Here is a 16069-nt window from a genome sequence, read left to right as displayed (position 1 = left end):
ATGTGGAGCAAAGTAACCCCCTTCAGAAAGAAGCTCAATGATATCTCGATTTAAATACCCTTGGCGGAGAGACTGGCTGCAAGCTCGGGTTGCAAAGATACAGATGTGTAGGTGTCCAACAACTGGACAAAAGTAAGATGTGGAGGGAGAAGTCAAAAGAGAAGGTTTGAACAAAACACGTCTCAAACAAGGTCTGGTACTATCCCTCCCCTTGCCATTGGACCGACTGGCTGTAATTCAACACATCAGGGCGTGTATTCTCCGACGCTGCTCTTCGCTGGGTGAAGTATGTTGTGATTGCAGTCCAGCTCGAGCGTGCGCGGGTCTCTGTCATAACAAAGGGCGCTCTTTCGCGCTCTGGGAATACGAGCCTTTTTGGAAAAAAATAACGAATCTTCTCTCAACGCTTCTGTAACACTGGTCTCTGTCCTGCAATAATCAAATTATTGTCAACGAAACAAGATAGCCAAGACGTAAGAAAAAGGTAAGAATTATACTACGGCACTTTCTCCAGTAGCTGACTGTCTCGGTTGCTGCACCTACATTTAACTTGCGCATCGGAGTATTTTGTGGTGCCACAAGTTTGCCCCAGTATCTACGTAGTACATAGCGGACATTGGGCTATTCAAAACAAAACAATGTCGTCTTCTAGTTCTTAGTCGGTACTTATAGGAAGGTTTAGACCACCTACCTCCAGACCCCGTTTAGTTTTTTTGCCCTAGCGCTGCACAGCGGATTCAACGCTTGATAAAGAGTTAGTTATTATAATCAGCTGTGTCGTGCTAGGGCAAAAAACAAAACGTGCACCCAGGAGGGGCCGCAAGACAGAGATTGAGAAACCCTGTCCTAAACCATTGCCTACAGCTCGATCATCTTTTCAACTAAATGCATGTTATAAGAGCATTTGTCAGCAAATAAATATTCAAAAATAATATACTAGGAATACTCTGTTTTTGGATAGGCTATATGATTGTGTTTTGTCGTTGTGCAGAGACGGACATCTGTTTGTATTTATGTAGGCTATAGTTTACATAAATTAAAATGAGACTTGAGTAGGCTATATAATATACCTGCAACCATACATGTCTTTCAAACGCTGTTATATAATCTCACTGAGCCATTTGAACAGGGTGAATACAAGATCGCGTTTGTAGAAAATTGTTGCCAGTTAAAGAGTAAGTTGAAATGCATAGCTGCGTGCGCCAAGATGTAACGAGTTGGGGGATTTCGCAGTCCTTTGCGTGGTGTGACAAACTTGTTGTTGTAGACCTAGATTTACCTTACTTGGTTCACCAGCTTTATATTATAGAGCAATGTCTTGTCATTTTGACAGCAGCTTAATTAAAATGCGCATTGGGGGATTTTAGTTGTGGATGATTTAGAATTTTCCACAACAACTGCAGTCTGTCCTAATGCAATGAAACAAATGATGAATCCTTTGATTGTATGTTTAGGCTGATTAACTTGATTCTTAAATTGTTTTATGGTTTTTGAGTTTGTGCACATATTTATAGCCTCTAGCTGTATTTTCAGGCTATCAATAACAGTGATTCGAGTTACATGTTGATATGAGTTTTTTTTCATGCAGTTTTTTTATGCGTTTTGATAAACACTATTCCAAAATATAATAGCCAAAATTGTGTCGAAGTAGCGAGAATGATGTCCAATAGTTCCGGATGGGAGGACATTGAAGGTACAGGTCTGGGTGACAGTCTCTGTGTAGCCTACATACTTGGATTGAGACAAAATAGGCTATGTTTTTATGCTCTTTAGAACCACTCTCAGCTATGCCCAACAGAGATAAGCATTTTGTAGGCTTATATCTGCAAGTCAAATATCTTGACCAAAGTATGGCATGAAGTATAGGGGTTCTGCTCAAATCTGGGTAAAGGATTGAAAGGAATGTGAGTCTTATTCAGTACATTTTAATAATGTATTGCTTTTCAAAAGGCTAGCAACCTGGCCAGCAGGCAGGTTAGACAAGCTAATCTAACTTTATTGATAGCCTGACATGGTTTGGTAGCTAGTTATGAGATTGGGAATCTAGCTGGCTGGCTATCTAAAGCCAATTTCATAAAATTGCTCGGTGGCTAGTATTATCAATCAAATGTTTTTATAAAGCCCTTTTTACATCAGCTGATGCCACAAAATGCTATACAGAAACCAAGCCTAAAACCCCAAACAGCAAGCAATGCAGATGTAGAAGCAGACAAACAACAGAACATTTTTGTTTTATGTATTCATGAAGAAGAAATCAATAGGCTACATAGCTTGATCACATTCCTTTAAAAACATACCTTCGACCCAGCACTGTCAGCTAAAATCAAATCAAACGCGGTGTGTCACTCTACTGTACACTCTCTTCTCCTGACGATTCTACACGCACTAGAGAATAGTGTCCTGCCTTTCTTTTCTTGGTGCACCTGGGAAGGGACCACTTACTAGGGAGAATGGGGGGCAAGGGGTACTCTTTGCCTAGTCCAGTCAGTGTGTCCCCTCTGTAAAATACCGCTGACAGATCTTTTTATAAATAATTATGATAAAACATGGGCTTAAAAATGAAGATGACTAATTTCAAAACGTGACATATTAGGGGGCACGTGCCTTTGTGCCCCCTATGGTCATGACACCACTGGCAGCATGCACAACTAACATAAAGACACATCTTTATTGCCACTGTGTTTCCCCTCGATAATAGTTTTGGTGATGTGGATGTGTGATTACTGTGTCTAGATTCCAGTTTAGAAGAAATGTAAATATCCATGTTAATCTGGTGCAAAACTCACCAGCTCTAGGGTATCATTATCTTTCAGTACAAACAAGGTTGTTTTTCAACCTTTTTGAATGTTTCTTGCCGCCGATATTTTATTAAAAACTATATTCACCCCCATCTTTGACATGTTAAAAAGGAAACCAAAGTTGTAGTTGGTATCATCGTTTTTCACAGGTGCTTGTCATCAGGGCAAGGCTGATCTGTCAGAGAAAATGACAATACTGTTATACAGTAGGTAGTTTAGATGTCATAGCCTAATCAACAAGTGGTGATATTGCTTCCCTTCACCAGAGTTGGTTTGTAGCTTTTTCTGGATTTGTCATTTTTGAATAATATGTTTATCATATTATTTGTAACTCCTACCCAACCAGTATGCCCTCTCTGAACTCTTTTTACTTTGCTTTCTCATTTTCTACCTCCCAGAAACACACATCTCCGCTTTCTTATTACCCAACCCCATTCAATAAGTAACTCAGGTCTTGCAGGCTGGTGGGTGATGGCTGTAAATGACTGGAGCTGAGAGAAGCGAGTGTCGGCGGCCCATTCCCTCTCTGTCGGCTCCCAAATTGCATGTTGTACGGCTCTCATTTCAGCCCTGAAAGAGCCGGCGCTCGGTTAGCATGGCTAATGGTGCATTTAGACTAGGGTGTAATTTTATTTCCAATTTCCGATGGAGCTGTAGTTTTGTATTAAATGACGGGAGGTCTGCTTCAGGGCTGTGCTGGGCTGTGACATGTGGATGGCTGTGTCTCCGTAATGGTCCGCGGGGTAATGAGGGCAGAAATAGGCTCCGGTCCATGACTATGGTCCTGTGGGACGTACAGTACAGCCTATACCTCCCAGCCCACGGTCACCCCTGTGATGCAGCTATTCCCTCATCCAACTCTGCTGCCTCTCCAACTGTTCCAACACACTTCAGAACTGGCCCAGACTCAAGTTACTGTACTGTTTAGAGAAGCAACTGTCTTTTGAGTCAACTGTCTTCTGCAGAAGACTGTGGTCCCATTATACTATCCATAATATTATATTGAATGGTTTCGGTTAGGAACCTGAGAGTCCCTAGATGCCCTGCCACATATCAATTGCAGTGGTTGAATTACTGCGATCTGTCCCTTCTGTGTTGATAACTTCCATTTTGAGATCAATATGACTTTTATAGTATATTTTTTCTAAGTGTAGAGGATTGACAGTAACCAATATGTCTGAGGTGACTTTGAAGTACTACCTACGGCACTGGAAGGCTGCTGGAGTTTAAAAAATGGGCAGTGTGACTATGTTTGGCTTGAAGAAGCAACAGTTAATCTTTGCCTCCCACCCCCAGCATATGGGACTTTGTTTGGCCCTGCACCGGAGTGAAGCACTGGACTGTGGCATCTCATATTTCATATTGATGGTAGTTTGTTACCCATGGCAACTGGGCAGCCGATGGGGACCCCATATCTGGCTTAGGGGGGAGTGGAAAGGGGGGGAAGAAGGGTTTTGCAAGGCCGTGCAGTCTTCCACCCTCCCTGCCTGCCTGCTTCTGTTCAGCGAAGGGTTCCGGAACCCTGGGGAGTGAATTATTACCTGTCAGCCCCAGAGCCTCCCCATCATCCATAACCCAAGGCTGACACGGGACAGGCCTGTCCCAGCTATCTGCTGAGACCACCAGGCTTTGGCCTTCAGGTCTGGCCCCTCCAACGGACCATGGGAGAAAATCACATTAACATGTGGCATCAAGCATTACAAATGGTGGGTTTAGGAAAACCTCGTGGCTTTGCCATGGCAGCTGAAGGGGGTCTTCAGTCATTGTCCGGGACCAGTAGGGGGAATGTACTTTACTGTGTTTCAACCGTTTGCTCTTCACAATGCAGAAACTTGTTTTACTGAGTCCTCATTACAATGCTAAGCTTCACTCTATTTGGTCATCGTAGATTTTGCATGATTTATTGCATTTTCTAGTATTGGTTTGAATATCACCTCTTTTCAAAACTTTTGTTGTTATTTATTTTTCTGTTTATCTATGTTAATTTCAGCTCTCACACCAGGACCTGCATGCCCAAAATAAATGTCTGATTTAATTGACTGTGTTCAATATTGACACTGTTTTATCCTATTAGCCCCATCAGTAGCAGTCATTTAAATAGAGTCCTTGACAGGGCAGTAATTATCTCTGATTCTAAAAACAGGCGAGCGATGGTTGCCCTCCTGTCACACCGCCGTGGTTAGCACTGTATGGGTAATTATACCAGAGCTGGTGAGTGCGTGAATTTGGGAGGAAAAAGAGTTGAGTTCAACCAAAGGATAGAATGAAAAAAAGAACACTCTGGACAAGTGACAGGCCTCGGTCCTCCTTTCCAGACTGGCTGTCTTCCTGTGGTTTTATAAAACGTTTTTCAGCAGTGTTAACCCCTTGTCAAACATGGTTTTAGGCTGCTCAGCTAACCCGCAGCAGCCACGGGCCGAGAATGCCGGGTAACTGTCTGGTTAAGCTCCATGAACTGAAGTGGAAGGGTTCCAGCAATTACAGGGTGAATGTAACCTGTGTCAGCAGATAGTATCATATTTATGTATTCAGGTCAGTAAAGGTTTCCCAACCCTTAAAGTATTTGCATGTGAAAATGATTTCACCCTACTTTATTTGTGTTATGTTAGTATGTAAATCATGCTGTCAGAGTGGCTTGTCTATGTTTGTTTGTAATTCTTTGATTTGGGAAGGTGCTTCAATCTGCAGTTGAGTAATCCTTTTAGATTCCACTACCTCTTTGTCTTCCTCAAAAGAGATTGGCCACACACACACACACACACACGGCTGTTTGATTAGTGTGACGGGAAGATTGTGCTCGGTACCCTCAGGGCTGGTAAAGGAGAAGAATTTTGGGCAAGAAATACATCCTGTTGAGATGAAACGTCTTTCCCTTTCATGCATATTTCATCTGAGGAGGTAGCTACTTCTTCATTTGCACATTGAGTCTCATCATCCCTGAGGATTACTGAGCGATGACTAAGACCATTGCCTTTTTTAAACTCACATTTAACTGTGACACCCACAATCCCCCAGTGCCCCCAATGCACCATTAACAAACTCAAGGGCAATATTCAGGCATTGAGATACTATTATATGCATACAGTACCAACAGGTATCAGTAAACTTGAATCAAAACACTTTCCCACTGGCTACTTAATGCAGGAAGCAACATATTTTGCCACAATCTTGTTACTCTGCTGCTCATCTTCTCATAGAATACAAGTTAACGAAACAAGCCCTCCTGTAAATTGGTGCTGGCCACACATAGACTTTATTGATTGGCGCAGTCCTAGTGGGGCTAAAGGTGCAGTGGTTTTTGTTCCAAATTATCTCTTAATCACTTCATAATGAGGGCAGCCTCCCTCCATCCTGCCTCATTGATTAGCTGCTCATGTTGAAACCAAAGCAGTCCGTCCACTTCACTTCACTAAATGTTTACTTTGGATTCGCTGGTGTTTGGGCTGTCTCCGAAATCCTTATAATGGGTTTAAGTTGATTTTGTTTCTGGTGGTGCATTCATGCAGTTTTTGTATAGTCTATTTTGGTGATCATGCAATGGATTTCACTATAGCTGAAAACCACCTAGTTCCTGCATGATTTCAAAATATGTTTTTATTTTTAGACTAGAAATAAAATACAAAACCGACTCTACTAACCACGTTCCAGGAATTTTAAATGTGGGTGCATGCTGGAGCGTGTTATTCTTCAATTTCTTAGCATGCAGGAAAGATCTGTTCCACAGAGAGAAAATGTGTGAGGAGGACATTAGTAAAAGAGGGAGAGCGAGAGAGATTGGGAAATAGGCAGAGTAAGTAGGAGAATAACATCAACAAAAATCCATAATTCATTCTACAAAATACATGTAATCCTTATGCATTTATGGCCCGATTCATACTTAGGAAATGTACGCCTTTCTTACGTACACCTTTACTAGGCACTTCTTAGTAGTTGGTATTCAGACTTACCTTATGCAGGTGCATAATGGGCTTTTCAGGTGTGATTCCCTTGCGGGCGCTAAATCAATGTAATTGAATCTCTGAAAAGCCTCCGACTTGCTGGCCAACAGGTTTTCTTGTGGAGTTTTCATTCAATAGTGTTTCAGTACATGTATCTAAAACCATCCCTTTTAAATACTTTAACTTTTTAATTATACTTTTCTTGACAGGCTCACTAGAATGTACACTGAGTGTACAAAACATTGTACAATCAGTGTACATGCTCTTTCTGTGACAGACTGACCAGTGAATCCAGGTGTAAGCTATGATCCTTTATTGTTGTCATCTGTTAAATCCACTTCAACAAAGGAGGCTGACACAAAATGTGCAGAGCAACAGATGGGCTACAGTTAGTCAACTAACAGTCCAGTACAACATTGGTGCCCAAAAAACAATAAAAGAATGCACAACTCCTTGACAACGAATGGGGTATGGAGGTCAATGACCTTAGAGTTCCACTTCTTTCAGCAAAAACCAAGAAACTGTGGTTGCAGTGGGCTAAATGGAGAAAATACTGGAGGATCTGAAACACATTGCCTGGTCTGATGAATCCCGGTTCTTGCTGTTTCACGCTGATAGCAGGACTAGGGCGTGGAGAAAACCACATGAGTACATGCATCCATCATGCCTCGTGTCAACATTGCAGGGTGGTGATGGTGTAATGGGGGGTGTGTTTTCATGGCACATATTGGGCCCCTTGATAAAAGTGGAGCAACATTTGAATGCCACAGGATGTCTGAACATCATTGCCAATCAGGTGCATCCCTTCATTTTTTTCTGCAGGATAATGCCTCATGCCACAAGGCTAGGATTGTTCAGGAATGGTTCCAAGAAAATTACGGCCGATTCAGTTTACTGCAGTGGCCTGCCCAGTCACCAGATCTCAATCCAATAGTGCATCTGTGGGATGAGATGGAATGATCTATTCAGAGTAGAGATCCACTACCAGCCAACTTGACACAACTGTGGAAAGCATTGGAGTCAACAGCGGTTTGATTCATCATGAAAGTTTCCGTGTTCAATTCATGAAATATTGGAAGGTGAGAAAAGGGTACAATAGGGGTTGAACAGCAGTCCTATAAATCTACCCTAATAATCCTCACTAATCCTGGAACTGTGATGACAACGATCCAGTCGTCATGAACCGTGCTCCAGGTTTAAACTGCTATTGTTGTGACTTTTCTTTCATTAATCTGATGATGTTATTTATTAAATCAACTAACTGCGTTTAATTGTCACCTGATTTTTAAATGAGTCATGCAACAATTAACTCATTAGGATTTGGGGCACCACGGAAGAGGTTGTTTTAAAGAGTTACCGTCTCCCGAATTAAACTCCTATAAGGCTCCCGAGTGGAACAGCGGTCTAAGGCACTACTGTCCCTGGTTCAAATCCAGGCTGTATCACATCCGGCCATGATTGGGAGTCCCATAGGGTGGTGCACAATTGGCCCAGCGTCGTCCGGGGTAGGCCGTCATTATAAATGAGAATTTGTTCATAACTGAATTGCCTAGTGAAATAAAGGTTCAATTAAAAATAAATGTGTGTGTGTGTATATATCTATTTCATCGATAAACAGTTTTTATTAATCATTACCTCTTATCATATCATTATTCTGACCAATTGTAACCTTCTTGGATTTGCAAAAACCCCAGCCTTGCTCATTATTCAGTACTACAGAAAATGGTTTAATTATTGATTTACTAGCTAACTAAATAATAACAGGATAACATACACACTTGATACATGAGAAGAAAGTCCCTAGTGGACTGACGCAACATTTTACAGACACAGAGAGAGAGAGTGACATATTCTAGAACTATTCTCACAATCATATAGTTTGCACACGAACCGCCGCCCGTTTGGAATAAGAAATCATTCATGTACACTGCTCAAAAAAATAAAGGGAACACTTAAACAACACAATGTAACTCCAAGTCAATCACACTTCTGTGAAATCAGACTGTCCACTTAGGAAGCAACACTGATTGACAATACATTTCACATGCTGTTGTGCAAATGGAATAGACAACAGGTGGAAATTATAGGCAATTAGCAAGACAACCCCAATAAAGGAGTGGTTCTACAGGTGGTGACTACAGACCACTTCTCAGTTCCTATGCTTCCTGGCTGATGTTTTGGTCACTTTTGAATGCTGGCGGTGCTTTCACTCTAGTGGTAGCATGAGATGGAGTCTACAACCCACACAAGTGGCTCAGGTAGTGCAGCTCATCCAGGATGGCACATCAATGTGAGCTGTGGCAAGAAGGTTTGCTGTGTCTGTCAGCGTAGTGTCCAGAGCATGGAGGCGCTACCAGGAGACAGGCCAGTACATCAGGAGACGTGGAGGAGGCCGTAGGAGGGCAACAACCCAGCAGCAGGACCGCTACCTCCGCCTTTGTGCAAGGAGGAGCAGGAGGAGCACTGCCAGAGCCCTGCAAAATGACCTTCAGCAGGCCACAAATGTGCATGTGTCTGCTCAAACGGTCAGAAACAGACTCCATGAGGGTGGTATGAGGGCACGACGTCCACAGGTGGGGGTTGTGCTTACAGCCCAACACCGTGCAGGACGTTTGGCATTTGCCAGAGAACACCAAGATTGTCAAATTCGCCACTGGCACCCTGTGCTCTTCACAGATGAAAGCAGGTTCACACTGAGCACATGTGACAGTCTGGAGACGCCGTGGAGAACGTTCTGCTGCCTGCAACATCCTCCAGCATGACCGGTTTGGCGGTGGGTCAGTCATGGTGTGGGGTGGCATTTCTTTGGGGGGCCGCACAGCCCTCCATGTGCTTGCCAGAGGTAGCCTGACTGCCATTAGGTACCGAGATGAGATCCTCAGACCCCTTGTGAGACCATATGCTGGTGCGGTTGGCCCTGGGTTCCTCCTAATGCAAGACAATGCTAGACCTCATGTGGCTGGAGTGTGTCAGCAGTTCCTGCAAGAGGAAGGCATTGATGCTATGGACTGGCCCGCCCGTTCCCCAGACCTGAATCCAATTGAGCACATCTGGGACATCATGTCTCGCTCCATCCACCAACGCCACGTTGCACCACAGACTGTCCAGGAGTTGGTGGATGCTTTAGTCCAGGTCTGGGAGGAGATCCCTCAGGAGACCATCCGCCACCTCATCAGGAGCATGCCCAGGCGTTGTAGGGAGGTCATACAGGCACGTGGAGGCCACACACACTACTGAGCCTCATTTTGACTTGTTTTAACCTCTATGGGCTAGGTGGGACGCAGGCGTCCCACCCGTGGTGCACTCCATCAACAGCAGGTGCATTTCAAGAGCGGCAAATTTGAATCCAAATAAATGTCAAAATTCAAATTTTTCAAACATACAACTATTTTACACCCTTTGAAAGATAAACATCTCCTTAATCTAACCACGTTTTACGATTTCAAAAAGGTTTTACGGGAAAGCATACATTTAGAGTATGTTAGGACAGTACATTTACAAGAGTTGTGTGTAATGTTTTGTCAATTCAAAGACAGGGTCACCAAAACCATAAAACCAGCTAAAATGATGCACTAACCTTTTACAATCTCCATCAGATGACACTCCTAGGACATTATGTTAGACAATGCATGCATTTTTAGTTCTATCAAGTTCATATTTATATCCAAAAACAGCGTTTTACTATGGCATTGATGTTGAGGAAATCGTTTCCCTCCAATAACCGGCAGTCAAGTCAGCATCACAAATTAAATAATTAAAATTAGAAAACATTGGTAAAATATTATATTGTCATTTAAAGAATTATAGATTTACATCTCTTGAACGCAATCAACTTGCCAGATTTAAAAATAACCTTACTGGGAAATCACACTTTGCAATAATCTGAGCACTGCGCCCAGAAAAATACGCGTTGCGATAGACTAGTCGTCATGTTGGGGAGATCTAAAATCGAAAATACTATGTAAATAATCCATTACCTTTGATTCTCTTCATCAGATGTCACTTCCAGGTATCACAGGTCCATAACGAATGTAGTTTTGTTCAAAAAAGCTCATAATTTATGTCCAAAAATCTCCGTCTTGTTAGCACATGATCTAAGCCCGCCGGACTTCACTTCATGAACGAGGGGAAAAAATATATTTACGTTCGTTCAAACATGTCAAACGTTGTATAGCATAAATCATTAGGGCCTTTTTTAACCAGAACATGAATAATATTCAAGGTGGACGAATGCATACTCTTTTATAACGTATTGGAACGAGGGTACCCAACATGAACTCGCGCGCCAGGTGTCTAATGGGCCATCATCGTTCCATGGCTCTTGTTCGGTCAGATCTCCCTCCAGAAGACTCAAAACACTTTGTAAAGGCTGGTGACATCTAGTGGAAGCAATAGGAAGTGCCAAAATATTCCTCAGCCCCTGTGTTTTTCAATGGCATAGGTTTAAATGTAATACAACACATCAGGTATCCACTTCCTGTCAGAAAATGTCTCAGGGTTTTGCCTGCCAAATGAGTTCTGTTATACTCACAGACACCATTCAAACAGTTTTAGAAACTTTAGAGTGTTTTCTATCCATATATAATAAGTATATGCATATTCTAGTTACTGGGTAGGATTAGTAACCAGATTAAATCGGGTACATTTTTTTTATCCAGCCGTGCAAATACTGCCCCCTAGCCCTAACAGGTTATTAAGGACATTACATCAAAGTTGGATCAGCCTGTAGTGTGGTTTTCCACTTTAATTTTGAGTGTGACTCCAACTCCAGACCTCCATGGGTTGATAAATTGGATTTCCATTGATTATTTTTGTGTGATTTTGTTGTCAGCACATTCAACTATGTAAAGAAAAAAGTGTTTAATAAGATTATTTCATTCATTCAGATCTAGGATGTGTTATTTTAGTGTTCCCTTTTATTTTTTTGAGCAGTGTATTTACGTTTGGGTGCCTTTGCCCATTGTGTAGTCCTAAACCGAACTAAAGAGTTCTCTGCCATTGGCTCCTGAAGCTGCTTATTTGAAGATTTTCCAGCCGTGCCGATGGTTCCAGTGGGGTGATAAGAGTAGCGTACTATGGTGATTTGAGACTTGTAATAGGATGGGATGGTTTGAACAGTTCGAGATATTTGACTCAGGACAGCTAATCAGCTGTACCAGTGATTTTCTGAGAGGGTAGTTTGTCACCTCTTCCTCCTCGTTGATTATTCAGGGTGCAGGATTCAGACCACTATGGAAAGGGCTGCAGCTCTTCGTCTTGCTTGTCTAAAGGAAGATGAGTTTATTTCTTCACCTCGCGTTGAGGTTCAAAGTTTCAAACATGTAGCTAACATCTCATGTTTCCTGGTCGAATGTTCATTTCATTACCAAGGCTTTTTATGCACTCTGACACGCTCTCCAACCTCACTTGGGGCGTGGCTACTTCTTATGCACATTTTATAGGAGATAGATTCTCTTATACCTCCTAAAATCACATTCCTATCTTAACAAAAATACTTTGTTTTATATTATATGCACAACGTATTGGATGGAAACTTGATAGATAAAATAGATATATATACTTTCCAAGTTACAGTATTTCATCCATACAGTTTTTTTTTAAATGACATCACAAAATGAAAACCAATATTACAATATTAGTTTTCCATGGTTCCCCACTGACCATTCCCCACATTCACTTTTTGGATGTTAGAGTTTACAACCGAGTGTGAGCTATCAACCCAGCAGTCGTGTGCTGGGTTGGAATGTTTGTATTCTGTTTGTATTTCATTTAGGTTAGTATTGTGGAGTAACTATGTTTTTGATCCATCCTTATGTTTCTCCTATTACAGCCATTAAACTAACTATTTTAAAGTCAGCATTGGCCTCATGGTGAAATCCCTGATTTGTTTCCTTCCTCTCCGGCAACTGAGTTAGGAAGGACGCCTGTATCTTTGTAGTGATTGGGTGCATTGATACACTATCCAAAGTGTAATTTATAACTGCACCATGCTCAAAGGGGATATTCAGTGTCTGCTTTTTTGTGTTTACCCATCTACCAATAGGTCCCTTTCTTTGCGAAGAATTGGAACATCTCTCTGGTCATTGTGGTTGAAGCTGTTTTTGAAATTCACTGCTCGACTGAGGGACCTTACAATTATCTCTAAGTGTGGGGTACAGGGATGAGGTAGTCATTCAAAAATCATGTTAAACACTTATCATTGTCCATGCAACCTATGTGACTTGTGAAGCAAATGTTTACTCCTCAACTTATTTAGGCTTGCCATAAGAAAGAGGTTGAATACTTATTGACTCAAGACATTTCCGTTTTACATTTTTAATACATCAAAATATAGAAGAAGTCAAGGGGTGTGTGAATACTATCTGAAGGCACTGTAGGCCTATTTCTGTGGGTATTACTGATGGTGGCTACTGATATTAGCTAGTACTTAATATAATAATATATATATATTTATATTTATTTATTTATTTATTTTAAATACGAAAATGTCCGGCCAAATAATGAAATAATTCTAGAGTGCATACAGTGGGGGGAAAAGGTATTTGATCCCCTGCTGATTTTGTATGTTTGCCCACTGACAAAGAAATGATCAGTCTATAATTTTAATGGTAGGTTTATTTGAACAGTGAGAGACAGAATAACAACAAAAAAATCAAGAAAAACGCATGTCAAAAATGTTACAAATTGATTTGCATTTTAATGAGGGAAATAAGTATATGACCCCCTCTCAATCAGAAAGATTTCTGGCTCCCAGGTGTCTTTTATACAGGTAATGAGCTAAGATTAGTAGCACACTCTTAAAGGGAGTGCTCCTAATCTCTCTGTATAAAAGACACCTGTCCACAGAAGCAATCAATCAGATTCCAAACTCTCCACCATGGCCAAGACCAAAGAGCTCTCCAAGGATGTCAGGGATAAGATTGTAGACCTACAGAAGGCTGGAATGGGCTACAAGACATCGCCAAGCAGCTTGGTGAGAAGGTGACAACAGTTGGTGCGATTTATTCGCAAATGGAAGAAACACAAAAGAACTGTCAATCTCCCTCGGCCTGGGGCTCCATGCAAGATCTCACCTCGTGGAGTTGCAATGATCATGAGAACGGTGAGGAATCAGCCCAGAACTACACAGGAGGATCTTGTCAATGATCTCAAGGCAGCTGGGACCATAGTCACCAAGAAAACAATTGGTAACACACAACGCCGTGAAGGACTGAAATCCTGCAACGCCCGCAAGGTCCCACTGCTCAAGAAAGCACATATACATGCCCGTCTGAAGTTTGCCACTGAACATCTGAATGATTCAGAGAACAACTGGTTGAAAGTGTTGTGGTCAGATGAGACCAAAATGGAGCTCTTTGGCATCAACTCAATTCGCCGTGTTTGGAGGAGGAGGAATGCTGCCTATGACCCCAAGAACACCATCCCCACCGTCAAACATGGAGGTGGAAACATTATGCTTTGGTGGTGTTTTTCTGCTAAGGGGATGGGACAACTTCACCGCATCAAAGGGACGATGGACGGGGCCATGTACCGTCAAATCTTGGGTGAGAACCTCCTTCCCTCAGCCAGGGCATTGAAAATGGGTCGTGGATGGGTATTCCAGCATGACAATGACCCAAAACACACGGCCAAGGCAACAAAGGAGGGGCTCAAGAAGAAGCACATTAAGGTCCTGGAGTGGCCTAGCCAGTCTCCAGACCTTAATCCCATAGAAAATCTGTGGAGGGAGCTGAATGTTTGAGTTGCCAAACGTCAGCCTTGAAACCTTAATGACTTGGAGAAGATCTGCAAAGAGGAGTTGGACAAAATCCCTCCTGAGATGTGTGCAAACCTGGTGGCCAACTACAAGAAACGTCTGACCTCTCTGATTGCCAACAAGGGTTTTGCCACCAAGTACTAAGTCATGTTTTGCAGAGGGGTCAAATACTTATTTCCCTCATTAAAATGCAAATCAATTTATAACATTTTTGACATGCGTTTTTCTGGATTTTTTTGTTGTTATTCTGTCTCTCACTGTTCAAATAAACCTACCATTAAAATTATAGACTGATCATTTCTTTGTCAGTGGGCAAACGTACAAAATCAGCAGGGGATCAAATACTTTTTTCCCTCACTGTACGTCACTGTGGAAAAGAGTACGAAATACCTGTCATGTTGACATGCTTTTTAGCTTGCTGAAATATGACTGGTTTCATTCACATTTGTCTCCAGGGATCGTAAGGTAAAATGGATCTAAAACAATTGTCATATGTACAATTCCCTTATCCAAACGGATTACTCAAATAGCTCTGTAAATTTGTAAAAGAAAGATGTTGTTGCACTTGGTACCGACAGGTTGCTAGACCTTATTCATCATTTCTGTTTTGCGTAAAGGTGTTGGAATTATAACGAAATTACGTCAGAATACAGTGTGTCTGTGGACACCTCTGCCACACCTTCATTTCTTTGATCTCTACCCCAAACGAATAGTGGCTGAATAGCATGCTATTCTTAGGCATAACATCAGAATACAGATATAGATAAAAGTGCATAAAAATACAATTTATGTTCCATTTACGCATGCTTAACTTTGGTCGGAATTCCCCCCTATTAGTCTTTGTTTGTGTTAGAATCTGGAGCACAGTTATTGTGTCTGTTGTCACAGATATAGCATATACCGTAAAGCAATAACTGCATGGGAAAAAATCTATTTAGAGTTCAGCTACTGCAGAACCTATTGAGTCATGATCATGTCTCAAAGTAGTTTATTGCAGTTTTTGGAAATTAGGATTTTTATGGGCCCGAAACGTGAAATGAAGCAGGAAATTAAAAACCTAAGCTTGTTTTTCCCGCTTAAAGCCGCTGCTTCATGCAGTAATGCCTCATCATACCCGATTCAAGCTCTGCACGCACTCAAAAAGTGAATGGTATTCATTTACACAAAAGTGTTTTGATTAAACCGCTTAGTTTTTTGTTGTTGAATGGTATTATGCGACTATTGAAAAAAAATATATGCTAGTTTCTCACATTGGTGTTATATGACATGCATACTGCCAATTGGGTTTTTATTAGCTTGTTCAAAACCCTGCATTGAATTTCCCAACTATCCATAAATAGCTGTCTTGTTTGACCTTGTTACTGGAAACTTGGCCGGGGTCTATCAAGACTTAGCGTGTACTGTACATGTATGCACTTAGGGAAGGGATGACAATGGATCGCATTCAAGTGTCTGCTAGTCTTCGCTTTGTTTAATGTCTATGTGTGTGTATTTATGCATGTGTTGGTGTATGTGCTGGTTTTTACAGTATAGGTCTACATCTCTGGGTGGTGATAATGATATCAGTCGTTTGGTTT

The 16069-nt window shown here is 41.7% G+C and overlaps 1 protein-coding gene across 7 annotated transcripts in view; it reads left to right on the top strand.

Moving 5' to 3' along the window:
* The first annotated feature begins 251 nt into the window (after positions 1-251).
* The window catches only part of LOC106580978 (semaphorin-6D), a 155130-nt gene continuing 139312 nt past the window's right edge, over positions 252-16069 (top strand). For 5 of the 7 annotated variants that reach the window (XM_014162627.2, XM_014162634.2, XM_014162652.2 and 2 more), the window contains exon 1: positions 252-484. The gene's annotated coding sequence lies outside the window, so the exon portion shown is untranslated. The remainder of the gene's footprint in view (positions 485-16069) is intronic. The other 2 variants (XM_014162603.2, XM_014162621.2) reach the window with 2 other exon arrangements.

Source organism: Salmo salar, chromosome ssa02 (genome assembly GCF_905237065.1).
Source record: "Salmo salar chromosome ssa02, Ssal_v3.1, whole genome shotgun sequence".
In the NCBI taxonomy this organism is placed as follows: Eukaryota; Metazoa; Chordata; class Actinopteri; order Salmoniformes; family Salmonidae; genus Salmo; species Salmo salar.
Note: the sequence above shows the minus strand (reverse complement) of the source record. Positions and strands in the feature narration are given on the sequence as shown.